Source organism: Ambystoma mexicanum, chromosome 13, assembly GCF_040938575.1.
Source record: "Ambystoma mexicanum isolate Mex_15411 chromosome 13, UKY_AmexF1_1, whole genome shotgun sequence".
NCBI classification, from domain to species: Eukaryota; Metazoa; Chordata; class Amphibia; order Caudata; family Ambystomatidae; genus Ambystoma; species Ambystoma mexicanum.
This window is the reverse complement of record NC_090938.1, coordinates 515,173,376-515,191,038: the sequence shown is the minus strand read 5'-3', so window position 1 is coordinate 515,191,038 and position 17,663 is coordinate 515,173,376.

The following is a 17,663-nucleotide window of genomic DNA, read 5'->3' as shown; positions in this document are numbered from 1 at the left end:
CTCAGAAGGGTGGCCCTTTGCTGGAAATTACCTTAAAAGCAATGAATACGACCATAATGACAATAAACTATTCGACATGCTTGAGTTAAAAATATCGAAACAAGAGAAAAAGATTGATGGTATTGTTAGGAGTGGTATGGATGCTATACAGAAGTGGTAAGATCCATTGTATTGAAAACTCGGCTTGTAATATGCCGGCTATAGACCCAAATTCTGAAAAAGATTGCGATTTTCATGAAAAGGGTCTCCCCTTTTTGAAAATATAATTTGTCCGGTAACATCTGAAACTGAGAGACAATCTGCCTTATGCCAGATCTCCCTATCTCCCGATCCCAACATAAGCACAAATCAATTGACTACTTATGACATGTTCGGAAAACGACCTACTGAGCAGTCTAATATGATCAAAAGCAATTGTATTAATACATTAACCCATAAAGTGAAAAATCAGAGGAATTTGGCCCCTAGAAAGAGAGCACATGTAGAGCAGTTTGTCCAATGCTTGAAATATTTTAAGCCCTTTGGTCCGAGTGGTGATAATAGGGCCATAAACAGATATAAGCATTTAACAAACCTAAGACAGAGTGGATCTGTTAAAAAAGTCATTGCAGATGAAGACGATCCACCTCTTAACAATCTAATTACTATGATTGAAACGCCATTGCAAACGGAAGCCCCGCCTCCAATTGTACAACAAATGGGGGAAGTACCATTTGCAAAACCCAAACTTCCTGATTTACAACAAAAGAATAGTGGGCAGTCACTGACAATTAATCTCACCTTAGTCTTGACTGCCTCCAAAACTGTTCACAGTGACACTAACCTATGTAGAGGAGGTCCCAGACATGGCCTGCACCCCTGCCCCTCATTTCGAGGTAGCAGGAAAGTACTCGCCGAGGTATGTGACATGTGAGGAGCAGATGAACCAACAAAGAGCTGCACTGGGACTTTGCCCAGTGTACATTAGAAGAGCTGTACCTGTTGAAGCGCCCATAACCAGACAGCCCTGGGCAGCACTGTACCCTATTAGACAACCATACCAGCCGCTGATACGAAACGATGAGTATTTACAGACTGTCCATGAGGAGACACAAAGAGCCCTGATGGAGGGCAAACGGTAACGAAACGAGGGCCTGGAAAGACTCGCACATGGACAAAGGTAACACGCCAGCACGAGCAGCCATTAAAATAAATACAAGAGGCACGAAAGACAAAACGGTGCTCAACCGTAAAAGAAACATAGCTGTGTGAAACCAGATGGAAGAATCGAACCAGCTAATGTGTGTAAATAGGCTTGGAACGCAAGAAGCTAAGAAATCGATACTGCTTGCAATGCTTAGTAGAAGAATAGAGTGGCAAGCGCCAATCATATATCTACCTCAATAAGGCACGCTATACAAGTGCGACTCCATTTTGTAAAAGCAGAAGTACGCCCAGGCGGCCGAGTCCTAACAGGCTAGGTTTCACATCCCAGCCAGCCTGGAGAAAGAGCAGAATCGAAACTCAACAAAGGGCACCTTATGCCTGGGAAATCAAGGTCAACCTAAGAAAGGGAGGAGAGCTTCAGCGAAAAAGAATCGAAACTTCAGAGCATACCAGCCTGCCCCGTGAAGGTCAAGATGAGGAGGCCCAGGCAGGTGGTGGGGCAAAAAGGAGAATTAAATACACTAAAAGCTGGAAACTGAAGCAGGTTCATGGTGAACTAACACGTGACCAGCCAGGCGCGAAGAAGTACCACCGCCTGATGTCATCCAGAACCCCAGGATGCCATAACTTTTCCCGATAAGAGACTACAGTTTCGAGGCCATCCTCAGCCAACTAATTGACACATCGCCCTAAAACACTGATTGATGGACAGGAGGCAGGGTGAATCCTGGAGCACTAGGCACCTGGGTGTCCATTCTGCATGCTGCTAATTAAAGTGGAGATTTCTGTTTAGGGGTGTAACCTGCCCAATCACAATGGACCGTGTAATCTAGGGTCTTATAGACACTGTAACCAATAGGACGTCGTAGTTGTAGTGACGTCCATCACGCGTGATGTAGAGGGTTGGGCGTAGACGCCCACCCGATAAGAGTTATCCAATCCGCATGCTCTGTTACCATATACAGATATAACACCTATACTTAAGTTAACTTTCCTAACCAATTATATTGCATGACAAATTTGTAGAGTTAGACGTCAGTGATGACGAGTTTTGCCTATAAAAATGGCTGTTTGACTGAAGTTCGAGGAAGTTGGAGCGAGACAGGTGATCACAATGCTGCTGATTTCCATTTGTTTCTCTGTTTGAAGTACTTGTCATTAAACGGACTTCCCTTTCCCAAACTACTGAGTCCTCATTATTGAGTCGTGTTGGAGTAAGTGAATCCTGCACCCCCATTTCTCACATCGTGCAGCTATCTTGTCTTACAGGTACTAGAGGGTGCGCACTGATCTATGGGCCCATCAGTGAAAATCCCGCTCCTCTGTACACTTGGTAGTGTGAGGATGGTTACGGCCATTGATTATTGATTATATAATATTAAGACACCTTAAGACCGACGGCACGAAGTAACTCTAGGCCTTCAGCAATATCACGAGTCCTTTAGCCATTCCGGCTGAGTAGGCTGAGAAGCTTCCCATGGACAATGATAGAGTAAACTTCAAAAACTGCAGTGGGTCTGAAGGAACCTGCTTTCCAAGCATAACCCTTCTCATTCCCACGGGCAGCCAATCGGACGAAAAACCTTAAAAGGCTGGAAGAGGAAGGGGCGGTGATCCCGAAGTTCCAGAGAGGAAAAGATGCGAACGGTAAGTGAAACAATAAACTCTTTACTTTGGCAAATGTCTTGTAGGCATTAGAGCAAGTAAGGGAAAGGTAACTGTGGGTGGCGTAGAAAAAATAAAATAGTTAGAAGTAGAGTTATAAGTATATATACTGTATATATATAAGGGGTTAATGAATCGAGTATAAGATAAAAAGTGATTATCGGGGGAACACCCGAGATAAAAACAAAGGATTAACAGGGGGGACACCCGAGAGAAAAACGAGAGGATACCAGGGGGGCACCTGAGATAAAAATGTAAGGATTTGCCTTGTTCCTGTGCTTTAATACAGCAGTCAGAAGAAACGTGAACTCATAGCCCACATAATGGGGGACAATTAGACTACGGTGACGTTTAAAGACGCATCAAAGGTGTTCGTTTAAACTCCATGACGGGGTATTGATTAGGAGGCAGGTGTATGTATGACCAGCTGGTGTCTGTCTAGTCCGTCAAGAGTCTGTCATATGTGTTCTGGTGTATGTCAAATGTAAATTAACTGTGTCATTGATTGTTTGAAATGAAATTTGGGTTTTTTCGTGATTCTGTAACTAAGAGGGAATCTGGAGCTTGCATATTTGGTGCTCGCTCATACTATTGGAAGGATAAAAAACTGTATAAATATTGTTGGTGACGAAATTAAGAATGGAGGAAGTTACTCCACTCGCACATTTGTGCAAGCAGCTACCCAAGCATGCACCTAAACTCAAGAAGTACAGCACAGAGTGGGTTAAGGGTACCGCCCACAAGATGTTTATGCCTTGGCCACAGGATGGGTCCCTTTCTAAAGCCGTCTTACAACATATGACGACTTTCCTACATGCCACATACACCGGCAAGAAGTTAGAGAAATGCCTCGCTGTTCTCGAACTTTGGAAGATGATCGAGCAGATGAAGGAGGAAGAGCCACCGGCAGACTGGATATTAAATGTATGTACGGAGGGGGGTGAGATGCCTACCGTGCCACCAGCCCCGCCTGTGCCAGTGATTGAGGGAAGTAAGTCAGAGGGTTTTTACCTGCTAAGAGAACTCAAGGCAGCCACGGGGTATAGAAACCCTGCATATGAGTCACCTACATGCATTATTTGAACATGTGTGAAATTATCAGAGCGTACTCAGGACGTATAGCCATGAGAGCTACACCGTTAGAGCCAGAAGTCTTTGCATATGGCGTGCGAGTGCTCATGGCGGGATTGCCAGGCCTCGCAGATAGAACTATGAGGACATCTGATGAGTTCCTATTTAGACCTAGAATACCTATGCATGAAGAAGAGGGACAAGTATTTCCCTTGACGATACACACTGCCACAGTGAGAGGGAAAGTAGCACTGGTTGAAGGGAATGATGATGAAGGCAGACAATGGTGCGCGATTATGACCATTGAAGAAGGGTATCGAGTGACTGACGTCACCAATGACGATCTGTTCGAAGAACACCCTGACATAGAAGAAACAAGGGTAGAAGTAAGTCTTACATTCTGGGTCAAAATGATCAAGCGAGAAGTGCCACAGAAAATGATGTTGGCGCTGGTACATCCAGATTACTTTGAGGATGACATGGCCCAGGTGCCTGTCACAGTATGGACTACAGGGCACTATGACGCAGGCCTCCTGAAAGGGGCAGGAGAAGTGAAAATCAAACTAAAACCAGGAGCAATTCTACCAAGAGTGCAACAATATCCCATGTCCAGAGAAGCGGATGAAGGGATCGCAAAGACAATTTCCACCATGATGGAGCAGGGCATCCTAGTGACGTCACAATCACCCTGTAACACATTGATTTACCCAGTCAAGAAATTGAAGGGAGGGTCTTGGCGTTTAATCCAAGATTTAAAGGCATTAAACGATATTGTTGAAGCCGAGTTCCCTCTAGTCCCTAACCCATCTACAATTCTATGCAATATACCCGCTGAGGCAAAATATTTCACGGTGATCGATTTGAAAAATGCTTTCTTCTCAATCCCGTTGCACTGTGACTCGCAAGATCTGACATTGTTTACTTTCAGACAAATGCGCCTGAAAAGCACGAGATTGCCACAGGGGTATTGTGAGTCTCCATCCATTTTTAACAGAGTCCTGCAAATGGACCTAAGCAATATTGCGGTGGACAGTGCTTTTTTGCAGTATGCAGATGACATTTTGATCTGCAGCACCACTGAAGAGCAATGCAGGCGCGACTCTGTCCAGCTACTAACTATACTCGCTGGGAAGGGATACAAAGTTGATAAGGAAACGTTGCTGTACTGTCAACAGGAAGTGTTGTACATAGGGCAACTAATCTCTCATGAGGGGAAAAAGGTAACCCCAGAGAGGGCTGAAGCTATCATCAACACGGCTAAGCCAATCACGATAAAACAAATGCAGAGCTTCTTAGGCCTGTGCAATTATGTCAGAGCATGGGTCTTCGATTACAGCTCGTATACCAAACCCTTGCTCCAGGCCTTAAAGAAATCCCAGGCAACTAAAGAGAAAATTGAATGGACTGAGTCAATGGAAAAGAGGTTTGCGGAACTCAAAGGGGCGATTTGTAAGGCCCCAGTTCTCGGGATTCCTAATTATGCAGAGGAATTCTACTTGTTCTCACATACCGATGGCAACTTTATGACGGCAGTACTCGCCCAGCGAACATCACTGGGGTACAAGCCCCTAGCATATTACAGTGGGAGTCTGGAAAAGGTCATGAGGGGCCACTTCCCATGCGAACAAAATCTAGCTGCCGCCGTGTTCGCCATCGAGAAGGCGTCATTCATCGTGATGGGGTGCTCCATGACATTGTACGTTGAGCACTCACTATTCGCCATACTAGAGAAGCCAAAGGGCATGCTGACATCACAGAGAGCATCTGCCTATGAGGTGATTATCTCCAACCCATCGATCAAAATAGTTCGATGTAAAACTGTAAACCCTGCTACGTTCATAGCAGAGCCAGTCACAGAGGGAGAACCTATCCACGACTGCGCAAATTATGAGGAATTCTATGATGAAATCCCCAGGGTAAAGGAAAATGCCCTGGCAGGTGGTGAGATCGTGTTCATTGACGGTTCATCAAGAATCGACCAAGAGGATGGGCAAAGATACACAGGCGTGGCTGTGGTAAAACACCTAACAAATGGAGAGTTCCAGGTACTCGTCAGTGTGTAAATACCATCTCACTATTCTGCGCAAGCTGCAGATCTAATGGCGCTGATACTCGCCATCGAGAATCATGCAAACCAGGAAGTAACGGTGTACAGTCAGTGACTCTGCCTATGTGACATCTACCGTGCACGCAGGCCTAGCACGCTAGAAAAGAAGGGGCTACCTCCCGGCAGACGGCACGCCAGTGCAACATGCAGCCTTATTAGACAGGCTGATAAAAGCCCTACAGCTCCCAGGGGGCATAGCGGTCGTGAAATGCACCGCCCACAACAAAGGGACAGATTTCGTGTCACGTGGAAACCATGAAGTGGACACGGAAGCCAAGCGCATGGCATCCAAGAATGAAACAATCATGGACGTGGATGAGGCACGTACCCATGAGAGGATGATGGTAGCATGAGCCACACCTGAGGCCAATAGTAACATGGGGCAGACTCAGTTAATGGAACTCCAAGGGGAGGCACCACAGGAGGATAAGAATTTGTGGAAGCGTCGAGGGTGCTCTTTAAGCCCCTATGACGGTTTGTGGAGGCAAGACAGCACTGGTAAACCAGTAATGCCTGTCACCCTACTAAGCGTAGCATTAGAGCAACTGCACTACCCTAGCCATATGTCAAAAGAGAATCTGGCTGCAACGCTTGCAGAAGACTGGTTCACGCCGAATTTAGCAGAGCACGTTGCATTTTCCATGGAGAACTGCATAATCTGCCAGAAATTCACTGCTGGGCACACATTAAAGGTAGTGAGAGCAATCATTCCCAGGCCAAATGGGCAATTTCAGCACTTACATATCGATTATGTCAATATGATTCAAGTGTGCAATGGGTATAGGTATTTAATTGTGGTGGTGTGTCCTTTCTCTAGATGGATAGAAGCAGGTCCCTGTACACACCCCAACGCTACCTGTGCTGCCAAATTTATGGTGAGGGAAGTGTTCCCTAGATGAGGGGTGTGCGATGTAATGAGGTCAGATAATGAGGCACACTTCGTAAATTCAGTTTTTGAACAGATTAGCTTGTTGCTTGGTATAAAGCACAAGTTCTCGTCGGCGTATCATCCTGAGGGGAATGGCATATGTGAGAGGATCACCGGTTTGCTAAAAGAGAGGATAGCCAAGTTGAAGCTCACATTAAAAAGGGATGGCTGCACTGTCTACCACTGGCATTGTATGCACTTCGGAACCAACCCGGCTCCGACCATCATCTCACGCCGCACAAAATAGTTACAGGCATAAGGATGAGAACCCTTCTTACCCCCGGAGATAGAGCTAGATGTGATGCCCAGCCAACTAGAGAGGTTCTGGGAACAGAGATACAGGAGTACCTGAACTGTATGACATCCAGCGCCTCTGTCATTTCAGGCCAGCTGCAGTGACAGCGAAAAAGGGACAGCACAGCGCAAAACACATCAGGAAGTGCCGAAGCAGACACCGCGCAAAGTCTACGTGCGCCACTCGTCTTCCCTGGTGACACAGTGCTTGTGAGGAACGTTACCAGGAAGAGGTGGGATGAGCCACGATTCAATGGCGCTTTCATCGTGGAGGACTGCACCCCTTCCGCCGTGAAGCTCCAGCGCAGAAGGGCATGGATCTTCATAAATGACATTAAACCTTATATAGGGGAAAGCCCTCCTGCTGCATCAAACTGCGAAGAAACCACAGACAACAGGGTAGAACCTTAGCATGTGCAGACAAGATCTATGGCGAGGAAGAAGGACGCATGAGCAGCACAATCAAGGCAAAGCAACTCTGTTTTAAGATTGTGGCGTTCAAAACTAGACAGTCTCTTGAGAAATGAAAAATGAGAAAAGGTGATAAAGGACAAGAAATTGACACTCTGTGCATCCTAGTTGCAGGGTAAAGAGAAGCGCATCCGAAGCCACAATGATATTGATAACACGAGCTTTTGCACAAGTAGTGTAAAAAACTAAGACTCTGATAAACTACAGACAAGACTTTTCTTAGAACTCAACACAGTATCCTGAAGCAACCAGTATCGAGACTTTGTTCACAGAACTTATGGTACATTCCAGCAGAAGTCTCAAGTGGGATGTACTCACCTATTTTCAACTTGTGGTGTTATCTTATCCGTCACTCATAGGAAGAGAAGCCAGTGTCACAGACTTTATTCAAGATTCAGCTAACAAGAAGGTAATCAGGCAACTGCTGACCGTCATCGCAGAGGTCTTCGCCGAGTTACCCGAGCACAGTGAAAAAGACACAAATGCTTCCACCGCAAACAGACGTTGAAGAACTCACCTTCACGTTGTTCTTTCGCATAATTGAAAGTTGCCCAGGACTCGTTGGAAGAACGACTGATACCCACACATTCATCAGAGACCCAAGAAATATTGAATAATTAAACCAACTGTGGACCATACTACACTATCTAGTGGCAATCCACGCAGCAGGCCAGTGCAGAGACTGTTCGAATCAAAAGAAAAGCTTGTGATCAGGACCCAGCAAAACAAGACAAATGTCTCTGTCACCCGAGGACACCCAGCTGGCTCATAATGTCTTGTTCAGACTAGTCACAGACTATCCAGAAATGGTGGGAAGGCCTGCAGATGTTGACGTCATCACCTTCCTTAGAGATCCAGCCAACCTTGCTCCTATGGGCACACTTCTCCACGGTATTATGCTGCAGGTAGAGCTATCTAACTTCCAGCGAGAATACCTAAGGAGGTTTCAATGAGACTTTCCGCCGTGGGACAGATCGAGGAGACAAAGACACAGTTCCTCAACTTTCCACCGTGGGACAGATCGAGGAGACAAAGACACAGTTCTTCAACTTTCCGCCATGGGAAAGACCGAGAGAAAGACACATAGGGCCTCATTACAAGTCCGGCGGTAACCGCGGCAGTAAAACCGCGTGGTTACCGCCAGACTCGTATTACCATTCCGCCTCTGTGATTCCCGGAATTACAGGGGCATTACAACCCCGGTTTTCCGGGAATCATGGAGCCGGAATGGTGTTGGGAATGGGGATAATGGAAACACGGGCAGCATCTCGTAATGCTACCGGTGTTTCCTCGGCCGCCTGCAGGCAGGCGGTGCACCTCCCGCCTGCAGGAGTCGGGATCAGGCGGTCCGGAAACAATGGTGGCGGCGGGTTTACCACCACCGTTATTTCCGGACCGCCTGAGTTATAATGAGGCCCAAAGTGCTTTATTGTTTGCCGAAGGACAGATTGAGAAGAGCAGAAATGAGAACTACACCATCTTATTTTACTTCTTGTTTTTTCAATTTTTTCTGATTTTTTCTTATTTTGCCATGTTTACTTTTATTTTTATTTTTGTTTTTATTTTTACAGCATTCTATTTTTGCGTGATTTTTAACAGTTCCATCTTTTCGTTCCTCCGCACTGAACAGGTTCCAGCATGTCCTCAGGACCAAAGCAAATTCGAGGAGTGCACTGGGCCTTCACTTACTATAGATATGCATAATGAATGTGATGTACCAAAGTTGCTAGCCTAACCTTTTTTCCATAGTCTAGCCAAAGGAACCGTACTCCCTGCCCAGAGAGTACCCGAATCACCCGCAAGAGGGGGTACACTTGAAATGCACACGTCACTTTAAGTATTAATAAACTCTTGAGCTGCGAGATCCGAATAAGAAAAGAAATAAACCACTGACTATGGACTTGGTCGAAATGGGGGCCTAGAACAGTAACTTACTTTTTCCACCAGCAGAGGGGCTCCTCCGCTTCCCTGGGAGGAAGTGCTGCCAGATGTCCTACAAATCTATCATGTGTATATGCCTAGTAATTATCATTGTCTTTCTGTCATTGACTATCAGAACTGCGTTCTTTATTGGTGCACGAAGCGTCCCAATTTCAGTACATCCACCAGATAATGAACGTCTGGGGCCTACGAAAGCACCCAGACCCTATATAGTGATTCCAGTTCTCAGAAAGGCTGATGGTAAAACAAACGAGCTAAAACTAAATGTAATTAGCAGTGATTTAAACACACTTGAGGTAATTAATGGAGAGAAAAGCTGGAGACAGGGTCAGCACGGAATGAGTGACAATGTAGCACTGACCACGGCACGCACCCACACACTGAGTGCACACAAACAAGAGCAAGTGTCAATGGCTACAGGGCCTTAAACCAAAACAACAGTAAAAGAGAAACTGTCTACAGAACTAACAGCTCCAGAAAATAGCGGAAACGACCAAGAAGCATCAAGTGGAAAACCTAAGAGAGAGCGAATAACAAAAGCCCTCGAAGGAACTGAAGCAGCCACTAAGGAACTCACAGAGAAAACACAAACGCTAGTAGATAATTTGTTCCCACTCATAGTTAGAGCAAAGATGCTACATGAGGAGCTGAACAATAATGCCACAGAAACTGTAATAACAAGCACTCCAGCTCCAACGCGAGGAACAAACACCAGGCCCACAACACAGCCACGCGTTGGGAAGATGGTGAGCCAATGGTGGTTGGAGGAGGTCTACAAAAGATTGTACGAGGGAAGGAAAAGAAACACAAATCCTTCTCCTACTACCTCGGTACAGGTAATGAAACCTGCTCCACCAAAGATCGTACCTGAGAAACTACCAGGCCGGAAAAGCAGCAGAGACGCATTTAGAGACATAGGGCCTCATTACGAGTCTGGCGGTAACCGTGGCAGTAAAACCGCCGGTTACCGCCAGACTCGTATTACCATTCCGCCTCCGTGATTCCCAGAATTACCGGGGCATTACAACCCCGGTTTTCTGGGAATCATGGAGGCGGAATGGTGTTAATCCCCATTCCCATCGAGTCCTATGGGACTCGATGGGAATGGGGATCATGGAAACACCGGCAGCATCTCGTAATGCTGCCGGTGTTTCCTCGGCCGCCTGCAGGCAGGCGGTGTTAAACCCGCCAGGTCAGACCTGGCGGGAACATCACCTCCCGCCTGCAGGAGTCGGGATCAGGCGGTCCGGAAACAACGGTGGTGGCGGGTTTACCGCCACCGTTATTTCCGGATCGCCTGAGTTATAATGAGGCCCATAGTCATAGCAAATTATAAAAAAACATTAAGGCTCAAGAGAAGCCTGCATGAAACCGACAATGAACTAAACGATTACCTGGATAGCACAGCCCATCTCGGAAATAATATTTGGTACCAACACATGAATGAAGTTGGAAGAAGACAATCAGAAGGGGAATGTTTCGTCTGTGCACTCCTGCCTTACAGCATGGGCAAATCCAAAATCTTTGTAGCAGTAGAAATTGATGTTCCCACAGCACACTGTATGTCACACGTAGCAATGTGCAACACCAGAGGACAGTTTATGGGAAGAGACGCCTCGCTGATATGGGCCAACAAAAAGGATTACCCAGATGAAGATGGCTTCGTCCAGGACATTAAAACAAGAAACAGGGCGCACACCAAGAATCGTGTGATCAGATATGAGAACCCTGACGTCAAAGGATCAGGAATAAGATGGGAAATAAACCAGAGACTGAACGTCCAAGGAAAAACTGTAGAAGAGGCTCAAATCTGGAAGAACAGAGGCCAAATGCAGATCTGGGGGGTCAGTGGTTTCCCCAAATGGATGGGAAGAAGGAGTAGTAATTTGTCGAGCTTGGATGGTCCTTGGAGCCTGCCATGAAGCAATAGAACATTCACAGAGGTTATGCAAACCTCTATGGCCAAAATTGGTAAAGCTGTTAACGTGGGTCGAAGACAGAGGAGGGCCCGTGCAAATAGTACCACTGGAAAGCCCGAAACTATACTTCAGAAGTAATGGCACGAGAAAGATGGGAGAGAATCAAAACCTCAGATGAATATATGAAGCCCCAGGAAAGACGCAAGGAACCGCAGTCATAAAGGACCATTACTGGGCGTGTGGGTCCAAGGCATATATAAGACTACCGAAGAATTGGGGAGGCATATGCACACTGGTGAGTGTCCACGTTCCTGCACTAGTGATCCCTAAAAATGACCTGAATTTGGACAGTTTCCCGAAAGCAGATGCACATCTAAGGAAAAGGAGATCTGTGGAACTGATTTCAAGGATGAAGAGAGAAAATTATTTTTCTGCCAAATCAGAGGAAGCATTTTATGCAATCCCCTACGAACACAGGCTGTTTAGCCTAACCTCATCAGTATTCACAACAATACTCTTGCCGCACAACCAAGTTGGTACAAACACTAAGTGGTTGCAGATAACCAGATGGGAATTACTGCAGACCATCAATACCACCATAAAAGGATTCAACGCGATCAAAGAAGAACTAAGGGCAGTCCGACTGATGACCCTCCAGAACAGATACATGCTTGACATGATCACTGCGATGGATGGAGGTGTTTGCGCAAAAATCGGAGAATTGTGTTGCACTTTTATACCATCGCACGATGAAGAAAATGGAACCCTAACAGAGGCCATAAGCATGTTGACAAATCTAAAGAATCAGATGATTGATGAAACGGATGAAGTGGACGACGACAGCTGGTTTGGGAACCTGTTCTCATGGGTCCCACAATGGATGGTGGATATATTCAAGTTTCTGGGAGCCTTGCTAGCAATGATACTACTAGGTTTCTGTGTTATCAAGATAATCATCACACAGTGCCATAAAACTGCAAAGAAAGCCATTGGGATGAAAATCATGGTCGATGTAGAACCAGGGTGGAAGCCCAGAGACCTGACTGATGACGAAATAAGAGACTTTGTGAAAGCCAGCAAATTTGCACCAGAAGGAACAAAGTTTACGTACCCCAGGAAATGAATAAAGTATGAAGGAAAATTGATCTATTGCAGCCCAAATGGAAAATGCCAGCTAATGACCGGGAACAAAGACGAACATGTGAAAACAGCAGGAAGCTTGAAAGGTGTGATAAAAATATGGACTCCAAAGACAAACACATTCACACCATCTTGTACAAACCCTGAAGATGACGAACAAGACATAGAAGAACCAAAAAAGATGAATCCAAAGGAGGAAGCAGAAGTGGTCGATGAACCGACCAGAGGGGGGAGTGTAGAGGAGGTCCCAGACATGGCCCGAGGTATGTGACGTGTGAGGAGCAGATGAACCAACAAAGAGCTGCACTGGGACTTTGCCCAGTGTACATTAGAAGAGCTGTACCTATTGAAGCGGCGATAACCAGACAGCCCTGGGCAGCACGGTACCCCATTAGACAACCATACCAGCCGCTGATACGAAACAATGAGTATTTACAGACTGTCCATGAGGAGGCACAAAGAGCCCTGATGGAAGGCAAATGGTAACAAAACGAGGGCCTGGACAAACTTGCACATGGACAAAGGTAACACGCCAGCGCGAGAAGCCATTAAAATAAATACAAGAGACACGAAAGACAAAACGGTGCTGAACCGTAAAAGAAACATAGCTGTGTGAAACCAGATGGAAGAATCGAACCAGCTAATGTGTGTAAATAGGCTTGGAACGCACAAAGCTAAGAAATCGATACTGCTTGAAATGCTTAGTAGAAGAATAGAGTGGCAAGCGCCAATCATATATCTACCTCAATAAGGCACGCTATACAAGTGCGACTCCATTTTGTAAAAGCAGAAGTATGCCCAGGCGGCTGAGGCCTAACAGGCTAGGTTTCACATCCCAGCCAGCCTGAAGAAAGAGCGGAATCGAAACTCAACAAAGGGCAGTTTATGCCTGGGAAATCGAGGTCAACCTAAGAAAGGGAGAAGAGCTTCAGCGAAGAAGAATCAAAACTTCAGAGCATACCAGCCAGCCCCGTGAAGGTCAAGATAAGGTGGCCCAGGCAGGTGGTGGGGCAAAAAGGAGAATTAAATACACTAAAAGCTGGAAACTGAAGCAGATTCATGGTGAACTAACACGTGGCCAGCCAGGCGCGAAGAAGTACGACCGCCTGTTGTCATCCAGAACCCCAGGATGCCATAACTTTTCCCGATAAGATACTACAGTTTCGAGGCCATCCTCAGCCAACTAATTGACACATCGCCCTAAAACAAAGGAGGCAGGGTGAATCCTGGGGCACTAGGCACCTGGATGTCCATTCTGCATGCTGCTAATTAAAGTGGAGATTTATGTTTAGGGGTGCAACCTGCCCAATCACAATGGACCGTGTAACCTAGGGTCCTATAGACACTGTAACCAATAGGACATCGTAGTTGTAGTAACGTCCATCATGCGTGATGTAGAGGGTTGGGCGTAGACGCCCATCCGATAAGAGTTATCCAATCCGCATGCTCTGTTACCTTATAAAGATATAACACCTATACTTAAGTTACCTTTCCTAACCAATTATATTGCATGACGAATTTGTAGAGTTAGACGTCAGTGATGACGTGTTTTGCCTATAACAATGGCTGTTTGACTGAAGTTCGAGGAAGTTGGAGCAAGACAGGTGATCGCAATGCTGCTGATTTCCATTTGTTTCTCTGTTTGATGTACTTGTCATTAAACGGACTTCCCTTTGCCAAACTACTGAGTCCTCATTATTGAGTCGTGTTGGAGTAAGTGAATCCTGCACCCCCATTTCTCACATGGTGCAGCTATCTTGTCTTACAGGTACTAGAGGGTGTCCGCACTGATCTATGGGCCCGTCAGTGAAAATCCCACTCCTCTGTACACTTACCCGGATGAAATTTTGAAGGGTGTAAGGGCTAAGATAAGAAGATCTATTGATTAATTTATGAAATTCAAAGACTCAAACCCTGCTCGTAAGCAAGTATTGGTCCCAGTAGTGGACAACATAGACATACGTGTAGAAAATACTCCCCTGCCAAGAACAACTCAAACCTGTAGTAATGTGAAAATATTGCAATCTTCCCTCCAGTTGAACAATACACTCCCAAAGGCTGTTTCCTGCATGGTCTCTAGTCACTCTCAGAAATTAGACATGAAACATCATCCAAGAATAATTAGTATTTTGTTGGCCAACCTTTTGATTAGTAGCCAATTAGGCGGGCAATTGCTAAAATAACAGCTTATTGTATTGTTGTTCTTTAGACTACAGACTAAAAGGACTTTTGGATCCTCTTTAATCCCTACTGTGCCCATCACTTTTTCAAAGGAATCACAGTCAATCCATACCTTTAAGTGAAACATCATTCAACCACCACAGGCACCAGTTTACAACACTCAACTTGAAACACTGCTCAATTTGCTGCACTCCTTAGAGAATCGCACAATTGTGTTCTTCACTATGATAGTTTTCTTTGCCTTCTTCAGAACTTTATACATATGTTATCAGAGACTTTGTTCCATGGTGCATACTCCTACAAGTCCTATGGTGTTGTTGCATGTCTCCTTAAGTCACTGCTCAATGTATAAACATCAATTTGTAAACCAAGCCGGGAAGAACACTGAGGAATCCAGATATACACATGGAACCAAAGGGTACTTCGTACCTACTTTCACACATATTCCCTCATATGTTGAAATATATATACACTTTCTCCACATAGCTTCAACTAAATCTATTGGATTTTTTCATCAAAACCAATACTATTTATGCCACAGCTCTTGCTTTACTTGAATTGTTCTTCTATTGCGTATTATTCCACACGTGTGTGAAACACCGTTGCATGCACCTACTCAATACAGGTAAATAATTCAGCATACCACCACAGAATATATGTGTCATTTACTTGACACCTTATGGCAAATACCTGCAGTGGCAGCCACTTTTAATCCGGACTACTGATAGCTGTTCGCATAACGTCATATAATTCTCTCTGAACATAATCACATTATTAATAATTCTCTTCAAATGTAATCATGCAATTCATACCTTTTTATTCAGCCCATTTTATGCAACTTCTCGTTTGCATGTCAGATTGTCAGTATTATAACTAAACATTTCAAATATAAAAACATATTTTTAAAAAACTCACATGTTTAACAATCTATTTGATCCAGAAAACCTCCGACTTCAAGGCGTATGTGAGTTAATTCAGGGATGTGTCACCAGCAATGTTACTTCTTCCAGTGGCGTAAAATGTTATGTCATTTAGAAATCTCTCATGTACGTTCTCAGTATTCTTTTATTAGTATATACAGGCAACACACCCTTAGTGAAACTCATACTTGCTTCTGCAGTGTGCTGCTGCCTGAACTTTATCTGCTTCCATATCAAGTCTGTGTGATACAACCTATGAGGGTTGTCTCCGGAAACTGCAGAATCTACAGTCTATGTTGTCTCATGTCTTGAAATGTTTCAAAATGGCTGGATGAAAACTCTATAGATTTGTGGTCTGAGACGCTCGTTCTTGGAGTGGACCCTCTTATTACTTTTCTCATCTAAGCATTATATTATTCAAAAAGAGGCAACATGATATCTGCATCCTGTCTTACATCCACACACAGCATCCGCTGAACAGCACAGTTACCTGTTATTTGCCATAAATAATGGACTAGGACCTGTTATTCAGTATCATCATGGTTTTAACTCCTCCTAGTAGTGTTGCCAGTTATTCACATTTGTCACTGTGGAGTTGCAGTTCTTCTCATCATTACTTCAAGCCATTTATTTCTAATCACTTGATTTATTTATAATCACAGTACTGTGTGTAAAGCTCCATATATGGTGTGGTTTTGTCCCAGTATTGCTAGTAGCATAGTGAATATAATTCACAAGTACATTGTTCCTGATATTACCCTTTTGCACTGTACATACCTGCCACACAATATATGTTAGGGCAAAGTGAATCTTACGTGTTCATCGTGTGTAGAATCAGTGGAAACCTATGTGATCTTATTAGTGTTTGTATGTGTGTGTGTGTATGTGTGTGTGTGCACAGACATCACATTGACAAATCAATCATACATCATTAGGTTGTATTGCAATGGTCTAGACAAAAACATGTATGTTTCCACTGCTGTAATTCAAATCTTTGATTTCTGTTACTCCCTCTCTATAGTCAATGTGGTATTTGCACACATGCGCGTGCGCGCGCATACACACACACACACACACTCAGTTTGCTTTTGGGATTAAAAATGTTCACAATTTTGATTCCAATTTGCGCCTTGAAACACATGTTTATAAACGAGTTACAAATGTCATATCATATCATATCATATGAATGTATGATATGATATGATATGATATGATATGACAATATGTGATATATAAGGCCAGTTGTTGTCTTTCATCAGTTCCATTAAGTCCTCTTCTCAATGTGACTTAAGTATAAATCAAGTATTGTTCTGCCTTCTCAGAAGCCGCTCCATATTTCTCTTTTAAGGGTGCAGTTATAATTTATTCCCAATGCACCACTGAAATTGATGTTCTTTTTGGCCTTCTCCATGGACCTTGTCTGCAAGTGGGACATTTGAAATATTCCTCGTGATGCAGAATTTTTGATTTGATATTTTCTTTCATACCTGTCTCGATTGTTTCAATATACACTAGATTTCAAGGGCAATTGATAATTTAAGTTATGCTTTTTGTATTTTTATTTTGTGAATTATTTGAGGTTAATGATTTTGTCTTCTATGTATAGTATCTTATTGGATATTGTGTAGGTGCAAGAACTGCAATAAGCACAGTTTGAATGGTCTATTTAGAGTGTCAGTCGTAAACATCGTCCTATGTATCTTTAGCCTGTTTGTGTTTTCAGTGCTGGATGGAATGCTTGTACTAGCATTTGTTTGAGATATGAGAAGTTTTTAAAAGCAAAAATTGGGCCTAGTAGCCTCTCTTCTTGACTGCTCATAATTCACAAGTGTCTTTTGATTTTGTTTTTAATCCGGTTACTTAGTAAATTGAAAAGACTC